Genomic DNA, 12,146 nt, shown 5'->3' with positions numbered 1-12,146 from the left:
GGAGTAGCTTGAATTCAAGGCAGAAGTGTCCAAAGGAGATACAGAACTGTGTGTGCACAGAGGGAGAAAGATGACATCCACCTAGGATGGGGGCAGAATTGAATGATGACTTCCTAACTGTACTAACCATCCATAGATGGCAGGGTTCCTATTAACAACAGTGGTGGAGGAGTGCATTGCTTTCAGGGAGAGACCCCTAGCAAAAGCAAAGTCAATCTCAACAGGTTTTAAGGTAGTCTACAATGTTAAAAATAAAGATTAAGAAAAAAGAAAAAGGAAGGTTTTAAAAAGGGAGAGAATTGTGACAGAAACTTAGGATTAGATAACTGTAATTGGGTTCTAAGTTTACATGTAAATTAGCCCAGAAACCAAAGAAAAAAAGAGAAAGAATACTGATTATTCTTGGCTAACTCAACTTACCATTCAGGACCCCATTTTTCTCACTAAGTTAAAAGAGATTGAACTAAAGCACTTACAAAGATTTGGTCCATAGAGTACTAGTTGTACATTCTCATCCATAGCTACTCAATTCTGTGGGAAATTGTAGAGTGAAGAGGTTAAGAATACTGGAGAAAGTTACTTAGCCTTAATCTTTTTATCTAATATCCACATTTATTGTGTACGGTATACAATATATAGTATAGCATAGTAACCACTGAAATGTTAGCTATTAAATATGTTTGGGAAACACTGCATTTTGTACCCTCATCTTATAAATTCACAAAATACATTAGATTCATAATAAAGGGTCCAAGGATTTCTATTCCAAACACTGGTTTGCTGGGGAAATAAGAGAATGGCTGCTCAGGAGCGTAACTCTTTTTAGAGAACTGAACATATTCTAAAATAAACAGTGGTGATGGTTGCACAACTCTGGATATGCTAAACAGAACTGAATTATATACCTTAAAAGGGTGAATTGCATGCTATGTGAATTATATCACAAAATTATTACAGAAAGGAAATAATCATTTGCTCATAAAATGTTTTGTTCATAATGCCTAACATGCATTTTAGAAAATGCTGGGCTAGTTGGTTTTTAACAGCCCTTCCAGCTCTAAAAGTTCACGACCTCATAAAGTTTGTGTTGTTTGATAAAGAGAAAAATTCCAGATTTAATTTTAAAATTCTTGTATTAAGTTCTAGGAAGCTTATATTGCCTGGTTCTTTACATAAAGAACATTGAGTAATATAGTGGACAAAGGCTTCTACTGTGCATAGTAGAAAGTGCAAAAAATGTTCTTCAATTCTAAGCAGAAATTGAGAACACAATTATTAAATTGTTTTTCAATGAAGGCCTGGTTTATATTCCTGCATAGTCTTCTGTCAAAGTTTGGGTCTTTCTGTTTCCTCCTTTACCAGTCACTACCCACTCTGCCCTGATTATTCTTATGCTCAAGGGATGTAGGTGAGGGAGTGATAAATACTACTTATTGGCTGCTTATCTTTTTGGAGCGTGGGATGGGACCTTATGCTGCATTCTTAGGATCTGTGTCTGATGACACCTGGGGAGTAGCTCTGTTTCTATTTAAGATATTTTGTAAGCAAAAGATGTAACATTAAGAGCCAAATTGCAACAAGTTGACATTTAAGGAATTATGTAATAGTCTGGAATCCTGAAAAAGAACAAATGAATTTTAAATAAGAAAACGCCTATCTGGAGGAAAGTAATAAAAAACAGATTCCCATTCCAATGAAGTGTCTTGGCCTACACTGAAGAAAGAACTAGGACTAATGATAGACCCAATAGGATAGTTTATAGTATGTTACTAAAAGTTCCTATCTTATATCATAGACTTAAGCAATCTTTCATTATTCATACTTTTTACTGTATAACATTCAAAGAAGAAAGGGAGGTTGGTTTTATATATTATAAGTATATTATATAAGTTTTATATATTATAAGTATACCTTTTTTGTTTGTTTGTTTTATTTTAGTACTGGGGATTGAACCCCCAGGCACTTACCCACTGAGCCACATCCCCAGTCCCTTTTTTATATTTAGAGACAGGGTCTCGCTGAGTTGCTTATGGCTTCATTTATTACTTAGGACCGTGCTAAGTTGCTGAGGCTGGCTTTGAATTTGCAATCCTCCTGCCTCAGCCTCCCAAGTTGCTGGGATTACAGGTGTGCACCGCTGTGCTCGGCCATAATGTGACTTTTAAAAGAGTAAAGCATACTCTTTTTTTTTTTTTTCCATCAAAAAATACTCTGTCCTAAGTACAGAGCTGCTGGTCTCAAGGAGCTTACACTCTAGAGGAGGGGAAATAGATAATGAAATTATTTCTGGGTGTGATAAATATACTATGAAAAAACTAAACCAAATGGTAACAGAATTGAGTGAGTGGAGGCTGAATGGTTACTTAAGAGTTGACAAGAGCAGCCTCTTTGAAAGGTGAAGTTAAGATCTGAAGGCCAGGAAGGCACTATCCTTCTGAAAGACAGAGGTGGCGTCCTGGAAGAGCAGAGGCCTTAAGGCATAAAGACCAGAAGGTCTATGTGATTGGAACATAGTGAGAAAGAAAGTACACTATCACTAGATGGTGCTAACCTTTATAAGAAGTCACATGAAGATTGCATTCTGTGTACAGATAGAAACCAACAGAGTTTTAAATGAGAGACATGATTTAATTTATATTTTAGATCACCCTTGCTGCTAAATGGGAAAAAATTATTATAATAGGCAAGAGTATAGACAAGGCATCTCAAAGGCCATTGTGGTAGTCCAAGCAAGAGAATGGTGACTCAGAGGAGAGTGGTGGTGGAGGTAGAAGAGGAGAGATCCGAGATATTGTTGATAGGTTGGATGTAGGAATTGAAGAAAGAAAGAATTAAGGGTTACTCATAGGTTTCTGTTGTTGTTATTTTAATCTTGAGCAGCTTAGTAAAAGTTGATACCATTTTCCAAGGTAGGAAAGACAGGAAGGAGCAGGTTTGAGGAAAATTGACAGGTAAGGCGGAAATAGAACCAAAAGTTCTAAAGTTCCATTTTGGGGCCTGGAGATGTAGCTTGGTGGTAGAATACTTGGCTAACATGTGCAGATCCTAGGTTCAATCCCAAGTACCACAAACAATGTTCTTACATTTTTTTTTTATGTTTAAGATGGGTATTAGGAATAATTGCCCATGTCCATTGCTTATTAAGCTAAATTTTATACCTGTCAATAATTTATTCAGCAAATATAATCTGTTAATAGTACCAGATGCCATGATAAACATAGGTATAAAATAAAAGCAAAAACAGACATGATCTTTACTTTCATGTGACTTAAAAGTTTAGTGGGAAATTCAGACATTAAATATTACCCCCAAATGTATACTATCTACATTGCTAATTTATATTTGTAATTATATATAATTCAAACACATCTATTTACATCCTAAATCTAAGGACTATATTTCAGGGAAAGTCATGATATTGTATATAATATGCTGGATACTTTTAAGAACATAGACACCATGAAGACTACAAGAACAATGAAATATTAAGAGAATCATTCTGACAAGGGATATACCATTGGGAGCGAGATTTTATACTTTCAAATTTCTTGTTTATGAACAGGAGACTTGTAGCACAGAGTGGGGTAGAAAATTATGCAAGAATGCTGGCTATTAGCATGTATAGGAGAATTTCACAAGAGCCTTTTCCTTTAGTTGTAACATAATGATGATTGTTGGGGTTAAGGCATTTTTGACCCCAACAAACAGACCCAACCTAGCTCAGATTAGGGGGCTGGCTATGTAACCTTTAACAGGAAATCTCATAGAAAACTATGGGTGGGCAGTTCTGCACACCTCTACCTTAGGGATTGCTGGGGAAAATGGAAAGTTGTAAGGAATGAGAATGTTTTTACAGATAGCTTCTCTATCTCTTTGCTTCTTTTTGTGCATCTCTTGCATTTTTTCTACCAACCAGTTTCTTCTTTTTACTCATGTTTTCTGTACTCCAATAAAACTTCAGCTTCCCCAGTTGCAATTCTTCTTGCCTTCTATTCCTACTACCAACTGGCTGTTTATTTCTTGCCTGAGAACTTGATTGTCTCCAAGAATGGCGTTGCATTAACCAAATTGAGTTCAAGGTCAACCAGGACCATCTTTTTTGAGACCAAAACAATCATGTTTGCTACATTATGAGTGGGTCACCATATAACATGTGCTACTGAGAGAGTACAGGGAGGAAAAAACTTGTACTTTTTTTTTTTTTTTTCCTGTTAAGAGGGGTATAACAAAAGGGGCTGGAGCTGTATAATAGCTCAGTTGTAGAGTGCTTGCTTCAGACTGTGAGGCACTGGGTTCAATCCTTAGCACGACATAAAAAGAAATAAAGATACTGTGTCCATCTACAACTGAAAAAAAAATATTTTTTAAAAAAGGATGTAAAAACAGTATTAATATTTTTTAATCTGTGAATAAAATATTTTAAATTGAATACTGTACTTGGTGTACCAAGAAGATCAGTCAATCTGGGGATTCCAAAAGAACTCATTTGGAATACTTAGATAAGAATTAAATATTAAAGGTTCCAATTCTACCTAGAGTAGTAGGGTCTTGCTGTAGCACATGCCTATAATCCCAGTAACTAATTTAGCAAGCCCCTGTTTCAAAATAAAAAGAGCTGGGGACATAGCTCAATGATAGAGTACCTGTGGATTCGATCTCCAGTACTGCCAAAAAAAAAAGTTGGATCTTAATTAAACCAAAAATCAACATGGCCTGAAGTTGTTGGAAAAAAAAACTTGAAAGATGTTTGGAATTTAAATCATCAGGAATTTAAATCACCAAGCATTTCAGGCAGAAGACTGTGTTCCAAATAAATGCAGATTTTTCCTTATTGAAAATAACTGAAGTTTAGGGAAGGAAGGCTAGAAAAAAGACTTGGAAATATTTTTAGTTGGAATAGTAGGAAGCCATTGTAGGCCCTTAATTAAGAGTGACATCATGAAAAATCCATTAAAAAAATTAACTTGGCATTCATATTGATACTACAACAGAATGAACATAATTGGTGTTACAGCAGCGCAGCGTGAGACAAACAATAGAGGATATATCCAACTTGCAAATGATTCAGGAAAAAACAAAACATATCTGTTTATACATATGTGTAATCATACAGATGATGAAACAGTATGACAGCAGTATTGGACGAGTGATGGATTATTTGGCTCTTCCTTGGCTGGCAATGTATTTTGCACAGATACATACACACATAACATCAGTTTTTAAGAATAATTGTGACATTTGCATGAATGAATTTTTAAATTAAAGTTGCAATTGTCGTTTAAACATTTTTAGAGTGATTTTCATTTTCAAAGTTGTTTTGAAAATAAAAATTTGATCACAAAAAAGATTTCACTGGGTGTGATGGTGCATACTTATAATCCCAGCTACTCAGGAGGCTAAGGCAGAAGGGTTATGAGTTCAAGGTCATCCAGGACCATCTTTTTTGAGACCCTGTCTCAAAATAAAATTTAAAAAGGGCTGGGAATGTAGCTAAGTGGTAGATTGCTTGCTTAGCAAGCACAAAACCCTGGGTATAATCCCTAGTACAGCCAATATATATATATATATATATATATATATATATATATATATATATATATATACACACACACACACACACACATATGTAATAAAAATAAGACCAGAATTTTTAAATTAATATATCTTTTTTATTTAAAATGACCTTCTTCCAGCATTAGCTCAGATTTTTTTCCCCTTAATAGTGTGGGAAGGATATGTATATTTTCTTAAAAATATATATTCTGTTTTAGTAATTCTTTAGGAAAACATTAATTAGAGGAACTCATTATTTTTTTTTCATTATTTTCCATAGAAAAGAAAACAAGAATGGCTTTGCATTAACCAAATTACAGCTTTTGGGAGATATCTGTGGCAAAATCCCTTTTAACTTAAAAAAATCCTGTAATTCTATGGATATTCCTTATTTTTAGATTGGGGTGTATTCCATTTTTTAAAATGCTAATTGGTCTTAGAAGTTGCATTTTTCTGTGTGTGGCTGTAGCATGTGCTTCCTGCTTATTTGCCTATCTTTGGTATACATGTTGCCTAAACCAGCAGCCAAACATTGATATTTCAAATTATTGGATATTCTGCTTGCATATATCTAAATGTCTCTAATTCTTTCTTAAAGCTAACAAGCATGGCTTTTAGTAATCAAGTTTTGATTTTTATTAATTTTATAATCACAGACGCTTGGAATAAGAATGCAAGGTATCTGTATGTCTTTTTTTTTTTTTTAATAAATATTTATTTCTTAGTTTTCGGCGGACACAACATCTTTTTGTTTTGTACGTGGTGCTGAGGATCGAACCCAGGCCGCACGCATGCCAGGCGAGCGCGCTACCGCTTGAGCCACATCCCCAGCCCCTGTATGTCTTATTAATAAGGACAACACCTGTGCTTTTTTTTAATTACCATGTTGATATCGAGTTATAAATCAAACTATTTTACCTTTATTCAACTTCATTCTGTGAGAATAAACAGCTTAAAACTGTTTTTTTTTTCTTGAAGAACAAATTAGAGTCAAATTATAAAATTAAAGCATTTCTAGAATTCATTGAGTTATAGAAAGCCTTAGGTCTTGGAAAGGTTTTTTTTCTCCCCTTCTTTGTAATAGTTGAATGACCCAGTTAATCCATTTTAATTGCTCTAAAAAAGATAAAGACCTTTAATTGCCACATTAATCACATTTGAATCTTCCCATCCTTAATGAAGCTGTATGAATTAATGTCTTTTTGTGGGCATTTATTTCTTGGAAAATATGCAGTGTTAAAGATTCTAATAAACTTTTATTGTTTCAAAGGAAGAAAAATGTGTACTAATACAAGCTAAAGTTAAGAGTACAGTTTGGAAAATTTGATGGAGCAAAGGCTCCCTAGCCTGTTCATGGAGGGTGGCAGTCCTCTAAAGGGAGGAAATGTACTATTACAGAGGAATGCTTGGTTGAGAAGAGGAAAGAGATTATTGCCAGAAGATTTCAGGCTGCCCTCTTTCATCCATTCGGTCAGAAATACAAGAAAAGGCTTTTGGAAAGACTAGAAGGAAATATGCCAGAATGTCAACAGAGGTTGTGGCAAAACAGTGGGAATATAGATCTTTTCTTTCTTTCTTTTTTTTTTTTCCTCTCTGTTTCTCTTCCAAATTGCATGGGGTTTTTAATGGGGGGGGGGGAGAATTATTTTAAAAATTTAACTTTGTAGGTCATTCCACCTTCACTATTAAATAGGAAAAAAATAGTCTTTTATATTTATGTTTTTAAATAAAACTGTTGGTTGTTATTGGAGTTTTAATTGTAACACATTTTGTGTTTCTGTTTTAAATAAACCTTTGCTCCAGGAAACTTTTTCAAAAATCCCAAGACCCAAATCAGACTCCTGTCTGCCTGATTGTTTACTTTTTGCTAAGCCTGTGTTTATTGGGACCATATGTTATTCTGAGTTATCTTTGCTCAAGATCAGCTGGATTTTCTGCCCTCATATGACCTTTGTGTTAGAGGATAGTAGAAAGTGCCAATTTTTAGAGTACTTCAAAAGATCATGTCAATATCATGCAGAGGGGCCTTTTTTTCCTGCCTGCCCTCCCATTCTAATAAGGCTGGAACATACCAACAATCTTAGGAGATGGGGGTTGGTCTGGCTGTTAGAAGGAAGTCTCATGAGTGCTTGGGCCCTTCCTAGACTTAGAGCTTCTTATACAGTAAGAATAGCACAAGGCACTTTTGACACTTTGAATCAAAACATTTTTTTCTTCTGAAATGTAGTGAAATTTTTTGTATGTTCTTCAGAATATTATAAGTCAGGTGTTTAGAACTTCAAGAAACCTTTTCCCATGAGTTAATGTTAGAAAACTAGCTCCATAATAATCTTTTATGAAACCAAACTATAGTAATATACCAGTGGTATCCTAGACCCTGTGATTGTTTTGTTGAAAAAGTTTCTAGTTTTGAACTTAGAAGCCTTATTTGTAAGACTTAAAGAGGACTTCTTTTATTCACTTGTTTATTCATTCTTTTCTTTCCAATACCAATCCTGCTTTCAATCAAAAAAGTTCTGTTGTTATCTCATTTGTATATTTTTTTTTAAAGAGAGAGAGAGAGAGAGAATTTTTTAATATTTATTTTTTAGTTCTCGGCGGACACAACATCTTTGTTTGTATGTGGTGCTGAGGATCGAACCCGGGCCGCACGCATGCCAGGCGAGCGCATTACCACTTGAGCCACATCCCCAGCCCCTCTCATTTGTATATTGAAATGGTTTAGATTTTACTTGAATAGAGGATTATATTACATTTATTAGTATGTGTACACACATATACAGGTTTATATAATACATTAAAAATGTGTGCCTATACACACACATATATATTTTGGGAGGGGAGAGGGATACTGGGGATCAAACCCAGGGCCTTGTGCATGCTAGGCAAGTGCTCTACCACTAAGATCCCCAACCCAAATATGTATTTTTAAAGCCATCATATTAGATCCAGTTGCCTAAAATATAATGTTTTTACCTCTAAGTCTTCTTTGGCTTGCCAGTCCTACATAGCTGCTGACCAATTATATCTTTTTCCCAGTCTTTTACACTCTGAAACAGTTCCATGCCCCTCCATATTGTATCTGTATCTAATTTATGAATTCCTCTGGGCCCATAATGCTACTTGGCTACTGTTTTTCTGTTTCTCTAATTTGATGTTTCTCAAATGACATTCTGAGATGTTAATTGGCATGAAACTTGTCCTATGGCTTGAGAAATTTGTGTAGTAGCTCCTCATTTAGCAAATTAATGTACTTTAATAGTTACATTAATGTATGAAGGGCTTTACAAAGTCCTATAGTGAATCTGTTCAACTTCTTTTTTTTTTTTTTTTGGAACTGGGGATTGAACCCAAGGGTGAGCCACATCCCCTACCCTTTTTTATTTATTTATTTTTTATTTCGAGATAGGGTGTTGCTAAGTTTTTGAGGCTGGCTTTAAACTTGTGAATCTCCTGCCTCAGCATCCTAAGCTGTTGGAATTACAGGCATGCACCACCATGCCTGGCTGTTCAACTTTTTTTAATTCTTTCTTTCCCAGTTTATTTGAACATGAAACATTTTCTTGAGGAATTAATATTAACATATCATGAAACAGTATTCTTTTATACACAGAAACACATCTAATATTGTCTCCTTTCTCAGTTCTCCAAATTAGTTGTTTCAAACCTTGACAGTTTCAGCTCAAGACCCCAAACCCTACCTATTTCAACCGTATTTTTATTCTTTGTTTGGGATTTTTTGTTTTGAGACAGGATCTTGTTATATTACCCAGGCTGGCCTTGAACTCAGGATCCTCCTGCCTCGGCTTCCCAAGAAGCTGGGATTATAGGTGTATACCACCACATCCAATGCAACTCAATTTTCTGACCCAGTCTCTATTTCACTGAGAAAGTACGTTCTGTCAGCTTCATTCTTCATATATCAGTGTCCTTAAATCTTTTCCTCTTATCTTGATTGGTCCTACTCTTACTGGAGTCCTAGGCCAGAGGCCTTACTCTTGGGGTTCTAACAAGTCAGGTTTGGCCATTTGTCCCAAAAACTAAACAGAAAAGGTAATAGTGAAAAGCAGGAAAGGAGCTTTTCTCAACATAGTCACATTGGGAAGACAGAGTGAGATCTAGCATCTCAACTTTGTCTTTGGAGTGTTGATATGGGTTTTAAGATGGAACAGAGGAAGAATTCAGGCTGGGTATAAGGGGTAATGCATAATTAAACAGTCCTGGTCAGACTGTGGCCTGGTTGGTCATTATCTCAGTTCTAGTTCCTCACGGTGGCTCCAGAGAAGTCCTTATCATTAAGAGGGCAGTCTCCATTTGTTTCACAGGATGCAGAATGTTTATCTATCAGACCAAGGATCCTGGAAGGGGGTGGTTTGGTTTCCATGAGATGATTGCTCCTGTTTAGGGGGCTTGTGGTAGGGTGATGTGCCTGCAAGGCTCTATTATTCATGGAAAGAGTAGACCAATGACTGTATACTTCTAGGCACCGCTCCAGGGGTCTGAAACAGAATGCTATAAATATCCCTGCAAATCTTGTCTTAGTCTCAAAGGGGGACAAGATAGGCTAGGTAAATTTAGGGCCAGTAAACTTTGCCTTATCCGTTTTCAGATGAACACTCCTTAAATGATTAACATGCCTATGTGCAAAGCTGAGCAGGTCATAAAGTTTAAGGTAATAAAGGAGATAGATACAAAATTAAGGCAGAAATGCCAAGCTTTATCCTTTATCCTTTATCCTTTTACTCATTGGGCATCTGCATCTGAAGGCCTAAGTAAACAGTCAATACTTTTAACAAAGACAGCCTTGCTAAATCTGTTATACTACTACCAGGCTATAAATGGATGAAGTAAGAGAGCATAATTTTTGTTCATTATTGTGTCCCTGTCTCTAAATAAGAATGTCTCTTTCTGAACTGACATCCCCTTCCAGGAACCATCTCATTCAATTTCTCTTTAATCCATTTGACTTCCAACTGGGTATACTATAATTCAGTTTTGCCACCAACCACTCATAGTTAGCATAACCTCCACAAGTTTTAAAGGACATGGTCCCTAATAAGACTTTCATTACTCCAGACAGGAGCCTCACTTCAAGGGTCTTAGGGCACTTACACTTTTGATCTGGGTATAAATCTGTGGTCTCCCATGACCCTTTCAAGTTCAATAATTCACTAGAACCATCCACATAACTTACAGAAGGCAATATGATTAAAATTGCTCTTTGGAGCTGGGGGCATAGCTCGATGGTAGAGCACACACTTAGTTCTTAGGAGGCTCTGGTTTCAACTTCCAGTACCAAAATATAAAAAACAAAATAAAATTACTGTTTTACTATAAAGGGTTCAAGTCTGGAGGACCAACCAAATAAGAGACTCTTAGGACAAGGTCTGGGAGGAAATGCAGAGCTTCTGCATGGAATCAGGATGTATCATCTTCACATCAGTGTATTCAGCAGCTAGGGAAGCCCAGTGAGCTTCTGTGTCAGGAGTTTTTATCAAAATTTCATTACATAGGCATGATTGATTGAATTATTGGTCTCATGTTGGAATCCAGTCTCCAGTCCCCCCTCCGAAGATTGAGATGTCAGGTTGAGAGGTGACTCAGTAGTCCCAATCTTCTAGTCTTTCTGGAGTGGCGGCCAGGCCCCATCTTGAACATATTTAGGTAAGATAATGAGTCATCTCATTTTCGTAACAAAAACACTCCTATTACTCAGGAAATTCCAAGGATTTAGAGTCTCCTAAGAATAAGGACAAAGGCTAGTCATTCTTCATTTTACAAGAGTTATCTGTACATTATTGAATTCTTTCTTGAACTCAGGCTTTTGCCCTCATCAGGTCACACTGATGACACTTATTTGAAGTCATCAGCGTCTTTCACGTTGCTATATACTGTAGTCAATTTGAATCACATTACTTGACAACATCATCTAGCACAGTTAATGCCTCCTCCTTGAAACATTTTATTTAATTGGCTTCTTGGTCACATTCTCTCTCTTAGTTTTTTCCCCATACACTGGACACTCTGCTGCGTTCAGACACCTAATGGACATCTCAAAATTATATCAGAATTATTTAAAAACTGAATTTCTGATTATCTCCTCACCCTCTGGAATTTCCTTTTTTAGTCTTTTCCATTTCAGTTAAGGGTATTTCCAGGTATTTCTATTTTCCCACTTTCTCACACCAAAAATTTTATAGTCTTTGATTTTTTTTTCTACCATATCACACATCTAATCTAATAGTATGTTCTGTCAGCTTTGCATTCATAATATATCCAGACTCTGATTACTAATACCACTTCCACTGCTGCCCCCTAGTCAAGACACTATAATGTCCTATCAGTACTATTGGAACAGCTTACTGATGTTTTCTCCCTTGCTTCTCTGTTGTGTGTGTGTGTGTGTGTGTGTGTGTGTGTGTTTGGTACCAAGGATTGAACCCGGGAGTGCTTAATCACTGAGCCATACCCCCAGCCATTTTTGTATTTTATTTAGAGAGAGTTGCTTAGTGCCTCACTAAGTTGCTGAGCTGGCTTTGAACTCACAGACCTCCTGCCTCAGCCTCCCAAGCCACTGGGATTACAGGTGTGTG

The 12,146-nt window shown here is 36.2% G+C and overlaps 1 protein-coding gene across 1 annotated transcript in view; it reads left to right on the top strand.

Annotated features, from left to right (window-relative positions):
• Reck (reversion inducing cysteine rich protein with kazal motifs) overlaps nucleotides 1-12,146 on the top strand; it is a 79,617-nt gene that overhangs the window by 887 nt on the left and 66,584 nt on the right. The gene's annotated exons all lie outside the window — the stretch shown is intronic.

Source organism: Marmota marmota, unplaced genomic scaffold, assembly GCF_001458135.2.
Source record: "Marmota marmota marmota unplaced genomic scaffold, marMar, whole genome shotgun sequence".
In the NCBI taxonomy this organism is placed as follows: Eukaryota; Metazoa; Chordata; class Mammalia; order Rodentia; family Sciuridae; genus Marmota; species Marmota marmota.
The sequence above is the reverse complement of the archived record's forward strand: the minus strand, read 5'-3'. Positions and strand labels throughout refer to the sequence as shown.